The sequence below is a fragment of the Dreissena polymorpha genome, chromosome 7 (assembly GCF_020536995.1).
Source record: "Dreissena polymorpha isolate Duluth1 chromosome 7, UMN_Dpol_1.0, whole genome shotgun sequence".
In the NCBI taxonomy this organism is placed as follows: Eukaryota; Metazoa; Mollusca; class Bivalvia; order Myida; family Dreissenidae; genus Dreissena; species Dreissena polymorpha.
The window spans coordinates 2858452-2866921 of NC_068361.1; the positions used below are offsets into that span (position 1 = coordinate 2858452).

Genomic DNA, 8470 nt, shown 5'->3' on the forward strand with positions numbered 1-8470 from the left:
GTGTGTGAGTTTGTAAAACCTACCAACCGGGGAAAATCGTATGAATACACACCAACAAACCGGGGAACACCTTCCAACCGGGGAATTCCCCGGTTGGTTTTAGGCGAAAATCTCTAATCTACGTGAATGAAATACCAAACTGTCAATTTAAATTAGAAATCCAACGCCTTCCCCGATTAGCGGGTTTGTGGCATGCACAAAATATACACAAATCTTCACCATATTACAATCGAGTGTGTATCCAGGCTTATAACAGTTCCCCGGTTGCGCTGTTTAAAAATCATACACTCGGTATTTATATCATTTAGTGAAAGTCAGTTGGAAAAATGGAGTTTCGAGCGAACAAACGCATTAAACTAAGGTAAGTTTTTTAATTATGTTTATAATTTTTAATTACTATTAAAAAGCGCTTTTTTGTAAACGTTAAAGTAATACTGGAAGACGAATTCTAAAGATCGATTTATATAAATACATAATTTGATTACAAAGCTTGTTTTACGGTGCATATTTCAAGAATATATTTTATAAATATACGTTAAACAAAGTAGAGCTCTAGGCAGTTTTTAGCTCGACTATATATATACAGTGGAGCTATCCTACTCACCCCGGCGTCGGCGTTAGCATGAGCGTTAGCGTGAGCGTTGGAATGTTTAAGTTTGCGTACCACCTCAAATATTGTCTATGTCCCTTGACATATTGCTTTTATATTTTGCATACTTCTTTACCAACATGACCCCAATCTATAAACAAGAGCAGACAACTGTAACAAGCATCTTGTAAGAATTATGGTCACTTTTTTGCCACTTAAAATATGCATATTATTGATAAATCTTTGTGAAAGTTTACGTACCACCTCAAATATTTTCTATGTCCCTTGACATATTGCTTTTATATTTTGCATACTTCTTTACCAACATGACCCCAATCTATAAACAAGAGCAGACAACTGTAACAAGCATTTTGTAACAATTATGGCCCCGTTTTTCCACTTAAAATATGCATATTATTGATAAATCTTTGTTAAAGTTTACGTACCACCTCAAATATTTTCTATGTCCCTTGACATATTGCTTTTATATTTTGCGTACTTCTTTACCAACATGACCCCAATCTATAAACAAGAGCAGACTACTGTAAACAGCATTTTGTAAGAATTATGGCTCCTTAGTGATTTTGTTATTACTACACATGCCTAAATACATATTATGTATATCATGAAATTAATGTAATTTGTGTACAAGGAATTAATGTCAATGTGTTGTACTAAATGGTTTTATGAATAACGAACTTTTTAACTCTGACTAGATTATGTGTTATACCATTTTTTATTGTTGTTGTAAATAGGCAACACAATGACTACTAGATCTACGGACAGCCAGGAACCAGGACAAACAACATCCGTACACACGGGAGAAGTCGATGAGACGGTTTGTAATATTTCACTATGTCGAAGCTACTAAGGCGTATTTTCTGGTTTGGTTTAGTCTTCAGTGAAATAGGCGTAATTTTGCCTTAAATTATATTGTGCCAATATTTATTCCGGGTGATGCTAATTGGTATTTGGGCTTAACATAACACGTACGTCGATGATCATTATATTAACATGTTATGCGAATTTTAAAAGAATAAAATATTGTTTACCAGTTGTAGTGACTTTGAACTACTTGTCTTTCAAAATCTTCATATACACAAAGAATTTAGAATATACACCTGTCAATGAAACTGGTGCGCATGTGTATTAACCACTGTAGTTTATAAACATCGACTTCATCATAATCACAAAAACGTTAATTATCGCTTATCCAAGAAGTGTAATATCATTAATTTTAATTTTCAGTGTAAGACTTATACGCTGCCAATTACTGTGTATGAAACTCTGAGACATTAAGAAATTTAACTTGCGTGTTACATATGGTCATTGGTTGATATTTCATCTTAACGGCAAAAAAACAATAGCGTCTACTCGATATTTTGCTATACGATACATTCTGACATGGGTAAGAAAAGATAGTTCATTTTACACCAACCACCGCACAATACATACATGATTTACCGTGAACCACAGTCCGTTCACCAGTTCTTTTTTCTTCCAACACATTTGTCCAGAGAAGTACAATACCTTTCATTTAACCGTGCATACATTTTGTCTTATTAGTATCTGTAAAAAAATATTCCTTGTATACTTTTTCGAACTTTGATAACATGTTTGAAACAACCTGGTATATGTTAAGACTTGCTACGTCGGTGTATTCAGCCAATCTTTAAACAAGCTTGATACGTTCAAGATAAATAATCAAAGATATGTTAAATTTGAAACCGTTTTGTTGAAATTGATCATTTAAATGCAACCTTTAAAAATGTTTTATGGGTGTTTTTCAGTTTGTTATTATGTCGACAAAACAAGCTATCAATCTGTTTCAAATCTTCCCCAATGACAGTGAACGGCAAAAAATAAAACATGTGATGTAAGATCAGCAAAAGTAAACTATTTTGGACGAAGGTGAATTAAACTTGTATTATACCATCGGTTGCAAACATTTACACAAAATTCTCATGTCACTTAGATTTTCTACATCTTAATAAAAAGCCACATGAGTGATGATATCAATTGAAAATGCTGCTACTAAAGAATTGCAATTTCAACTGATACTAAGTAACGTGGATGTATGAATCTTACTCTATTATTGTCTCATTGAATTGTGTTGCAGAGTACCGAAACTAAAGAACATAGCGACACTGCACACGAGTACAATTCACAAGATGCAGCAGAAAATATGTTGAACAGTGAATCATCGGATATCGATGTACGTAAACTTATAACGATTTTGTGATTGCAATACAGTACACACATTTAACATTTTATCTAAGATTATATATAGTTCCGATTTTTTTCAAGCTCTAGTATCGAACTGTAATTAAGACATGCATTCTGGTAAGTGTTATGTTACACTTACACATTTTTATGGATGTAGTTCACCAACAACAAATTATGATGTTGTGATATTTTCATATTTTTATATGATCTCACACACAGGAAAGCAACTTTATTTTACAGGATAGTGACAATGACAAAGACTATATTCCGGAAGAAGGCGATGCAGCGTCAGATGAGTCGATAGTTGTCGAACTCATACCAAACATTCAAAGATTTCAAAAGAAGACAGCGTCAACACTACCTCCTGTTGAATCCTTGCAATCTCGTGAACGTGACGAATCATCCGCAAAGGCACACAAAACCAACATCACCATCGCTCAAACAAATAACAGTGAATACAGACATTACGATAAGAGATTTTATTGCATGTTTTGCGAAAAGGCTCAAATAAAACTAAAAAAAACATTTGCTTTTGCAGCATAAAGATGGGCAAGATGTGAAAGATCTATTAAATACGGAAAATTCAGCAGAAAATAAAAAGATGTATGAAAAAATAAGGAACGTAGGGAACCATCTCCATAATGTTAAAGTATTGCGAGATGGCCAAGGACAGCTGTTTGTGTCATACAGACAAAGTCACAATCAACGCGTAGCTGCAGACGAGTATGGACCTTGTCCTTACTGTTACGGGTATTACCCGAAGAAAATCCTGTGGAGGCACACTCAAAAATGTAAGTTAACAATGCGGCGGGATCAAGAAAACGACTCGCTTTAGAGAGCAGCCTGCTATTACCAAAATCAAAAGAAGGAAGCACTATTTTAAGACGAGTAATCGAGTCCATGAGAAACGACGAAATAAGTCGCAAAGTCAAAAGTGATAATACAATCCTTGCATTCGGTGAAAAACTCTGTACAAAAAGGGGCCATGATGAAAAGCAACACAATTATATTAGACAGAAGTTAAGAGAAGTTGGTAGATTGCTGAAAGACATGCGATCTTGTCCAGGCAATGTTGAAAAGTCTTTGGAGAATTTCATGTATCCAGATGCTTTCAAATTTATTACACAATCTTGCAAAAACGTTGCAGGCTTCGACGGAAACACCAATACTTATGCTACACCATCATTAGCCTTAAAGATTGGCACAACGCTTCAGAAATGTCTAAAAATTCTAATTTTGAAAGGAATCGAAACAAACAACCAGGATCTGCAAACAAGGGCTGAGGAGCTTTCCAAACTATTTGAAATTAATTGGACGGATGACGTGTCTTCCAATGCCTTAAGAACACTTCATGAGGCTAAGCAGAACAGTCAGAAAGAACTGTTGCCATTGGCAAATGATGTCAAAGTAATGTCTGAATACTTACGACATGAAGCAGAAACACATGCAAATACCTTACAAGAATCAGCAAGTGATTGCGAGAAAAGGCAAGCATGGCATAAGTTGTCTGAAATCTGCTTGTGTTTAATCGAAACGATCAGACGATGTGTCAAAATGACAGTCGAAGAATATTCAAAAAACAAATTGACAAATGACGATGGAGAATTAGATTGATGTTTCACAAAACTGGAAAAAAACCTGTGCCGTTATTTTTACCGTACAGAGATTATTGCAAAACGAGGTCGAATAGCTGCAGTACTGTTTCCAAGACAGGTGAAAGAAAATATCGACCTGCTCATACGCAGCAGAAATTCTCTAACAAACTGTTTAAATAGTAAATATCTTTTCCCAACAAAATCTGCATCATCGCATATTCGTGGGACAGATGTATTACGTTCAATTGCAATTGACTGTGGAGCTGAACATCCGAAAAGGCTTCGTTCTACAATGACTAGGCTTTTTAACTTGTCTGAAAATGAAATAGACATTCTAGCTAAATTTCTTGGTCACGACATTCGGGTACATAGAGAATTCTACAGATAACCAGATGGAACCATGCAGGTTGCCAAAGTCAGCAAGCTGCTCATGATGATGGAAAATGGGCAAATTACCAGAAATTCTGTCAATTCGCTAGACGATATTGATGTGGACGACGAATGTATTGTAGGTATGTCGCATTTTTAGTGTTAAATTCATACAGTAAACTTAATGTTATTAATGGGCTCATTACCGAACTTGATTACCTAAAGTGATAAAAAGAATTACAAACATTTTCTGAAATATACTTGTGTTATGCAAGGCAATTCTTTTTTATCGGAGACGACCAGGTAAGGCGGAATTTAAAGTCTACACTCATTTTGTGCTCAGTAAGGTTTACATTGGCTACTTCTAATTTTTCAATTTCAATGCACTAACTGCATATTTATTTGGTGTGCTTCGGTTGTTTCCATCATTGTTATATTATAAACTATATATAATTTTTGATCTTGTGATTTACACGACAGATGAACAATATTCTTCTGAATTATCAGAAAATGAAAATACTGAAGACCTTGAAACTCTGCTTCCCAGCACCAGTCAACCAAAAATAACAGACAAAGGTATGCATACACATGTGAATGCATTTAAGTTATGTATCTCCAAGTTTCTTATGTTTCTTAGAACATGATTTGCTTACATGTAATTGTTTGATTCATTAGGCAAAATAATGTTTCCAAATTTGTCGTGTGACATCGATGTCATTATCAGGTGCCGTAAGTACCTGGACGCTTTTGTCGTAATTTTGCTATGAAAAATTGTACTGAAGTATATATATTTAATATGGATATCTTACACATGGCAGTTAGCGACGTCATATGGTGTTTTATTATCCATGTACAGAAAAGGGTACTTCAAATACCAGGAGAACAAAACAAGCAGCCAAAAAGCAACGGAGTGAAGACGAAACCAGGAGCTGTTCACAGACACTTAGATCGTTTTTTGATAATTGGTAAATTACCAGGGAAAAAATCATTACTTGCATGTATTGAAAGTGAGAATGACCTTCACAACAGAAGTTGGAAAAATGTCAAAGACTTTTGCATAAATTTAATTGAAACAAAAACGCGACGGGGACTTTTAACTTAAAAAAATATAACACATATAATGCACGTTTAGGAGAATACGTTAAAGGATGAAGTTGCCACATGTGTTTTGTGTGTTTTCTTGTTCTATATACTCTTTTCGAAAACGATATATGTGTGCTTATTGTATTTGAATGTTTTATTAATACGGTTCAGTCAAAAACGATATTTGTTCATAATCATATCGCCGAACAAATTAGGATTGGTATATAGTTCGGCCAAAGAGTGTTTCTTTGTACTTTCTATTACGAGTTTCTACGAGTTACTCACTATACAAGTTATTTTTTACCCCAAACTTGGTGAATATGAATGAATATAGCAATTATGATAACAAATCAATCTAGAAGGCTAAACGTTCAGAGAAGGCACAAAAAAATTCAGTCGGATAAATGGAAACAAACATTTTGTTCAAGCATAACAAACAAACACTTTTAGATATGATAAGATAAATGTAAATAACATAAAAAAAACTACTGCTAAACTACTGCTACAATGTGAAGAATACAAATGAATATTTTGTCAATTTTACAAAATTTGTTTTGAATGACAGGTGTCTGACTTGCAGTTGAGTACTTAATAGTTATTTTAAAGTAAAAATTTACCAATATGTAAATTATTGCGTAAATATCGCACTAGAATTGATTAAATAGTTGTTAAATATTACAATAATTTCCTACACAGACTTTTGTGCATTTGTTTTGCGTGTAGATATTCACATTAACTATCAATTCACATATTTGCTTTGTGTATATAATTGGTATGTTTATTTTCAGAATTGAGTCACACTGTTATAATTTCCCTGTTGGTACATATTATTTTTAAGTTGGCACCAACAAGGGTCTAACAATTGATTCACATGTGCTATCCCCAGTAAGTATATATACTAAAATGTAAGTGATGCAAAATAATATTAAACTACGTGTTTGATAAGTGTTTGCTTTGGTACATATTTAATTATTAGTGTTTTTATAAAATGATAATGCTGTCAAAAGCAGCGATGATTATACGTGTATAACAACATTAATTATAACTTTTATATTGTTTTCAACAAATAATATATGGTTGACACATCGGCATAAATTTTCAGTGCTTAAAATACACTCTTTCTTTTATATTTTATGCAAAAATTAGGTACATAAGTTGGTTTACATAAAGGTAGTTTGAACAAAATACGTGAATTCAAATCTTGAAAAAAGGTGTTTGGTTTGCAAGGGAAAACTAAGCGATTGCCAGTGACTATTTTCCTTAAAATATAATCTGTTATTTCGACAGGTAGAATTTAATGTAAGTTCATTATTAACGTTAACCCGTTTTTGGCATTCTCTACTTAAACAAGTGCATACATAATGTATTTTTTTAATACAGCACATGTGTAATGGTATCACAGTTGTAGAATTGGAATTCATATATTATAACAATAAATACTGATCATTATTCAGATTGACCTACCGCCGTAGACTAAGTCACTGGCGCATCAAAATGCATTGTTATCAAGTCGTTTTGCTAGTTTACTAAACTATTTTGTTTCTCAGGCCTCGCCACATTCGTTGTGAAACGTTCATGATTGTTTAAAGTTACAGATTTTATTATTTTTGAAAATGCAATAAATGTATTTAAGACAATTTAAGTGAAGTGGAAGTTGCCCTGCGTGTGAATGACTTTTCTGATGTTTACCTGTTTCAGGGGATTAAATGCATGAGTTATTTTATAATGTCAGAGTAAGGACAAAGTAAATTTACACTACTCAATCTACATGCTTATGGGCAGTTCTACTTTTAGGATAAAAAACTTCATAGTACGTGAACATCGTGAATATTTTTTTCTGATGGAAAAAAGGAATTAAACAAATAAGCCGCCTCCCCCTCTCCTTCATTCGGTTTGACAAATAGCGTGGCCTAAAACAAAAACATTATTTTTTAGTTTTAAGAACGAATTGTATTCATTTGTTGATTAATTCACCATGATTGATATGGTATAATGCAGCACTTGCATGTTTGTAGTCGGCTTATAGCTAATAAAGTCATAAATGTATTGTTTGATTTGCGTTATGTCTAGTATGCTTATATTGATGTGAATAATATTTGAGTCAATCAAATGCGGCATTTTTGCAGAACTTATATAAGGTCATATAATAAACATATTTAATTTAAATATTGTTTCATACATATTCTATTCAATTTTTGTACTAACTTAAATATTGTCCATGAACGTGCACGCCATTGTCCTATCAACAACGGTACCATGATTACACACAATTACCCCTGTTGGTAAACGCAAGTTCCCCGTTGGACATTATTGAAGTTCCACAGGGATAGCGCGCTTAAGTTCCTCTCTTGGTAAACACAATTCCCCTGTTGGCACACATTAAAGTTCCACGGTTGGTACGCACATAGTACCCCTGTTGGTATACACCGTTCCCCAGTTGGAACACATTGAAGTGCCACAGTTGGAACGCACTAAGTTCCCCTGTTGGTATACACCATTCCCCTGTTGGTACACATTGAAGTTCCATAGTTGGTACGCACTTAGTACCCCTGTTGGTATACACCGTTCCCCAGTTGGCACACATCGCAGTTCCTCATTTGGTACGCAC

General features: G+C 34.0%; 1 long non-coding RNA gene across 2 annotated transcripts; it reads left to right on the top strand.

The window, feature by feature from the left end:
* On the top strand, nucleotides 1–8020 carry LOC127838242 (uncharacterized). 2 transcript variants are annotated; one of them, XR_008029743.1, is made up of 6 exons: nucleotides 1–361; nucleotides 1345–1427; nucleotides 2709–2804; nucleotides 3056–4922; nucleotides 5260–5355; nucleotides 5636–8020. It is a non-coding gene; the product is annotated as an uncharacterized LOC127838242 (long non-coding RNA). The 2 variants fall into 2 exon arrangements; XR_008029742.1 differs by lacking the exon at nucleotides 1–361 and having other exon boundaries at nucleotides 1133–1427.
* Nucleotides 8021–8470: the final 450 nt, after the last annotated feature.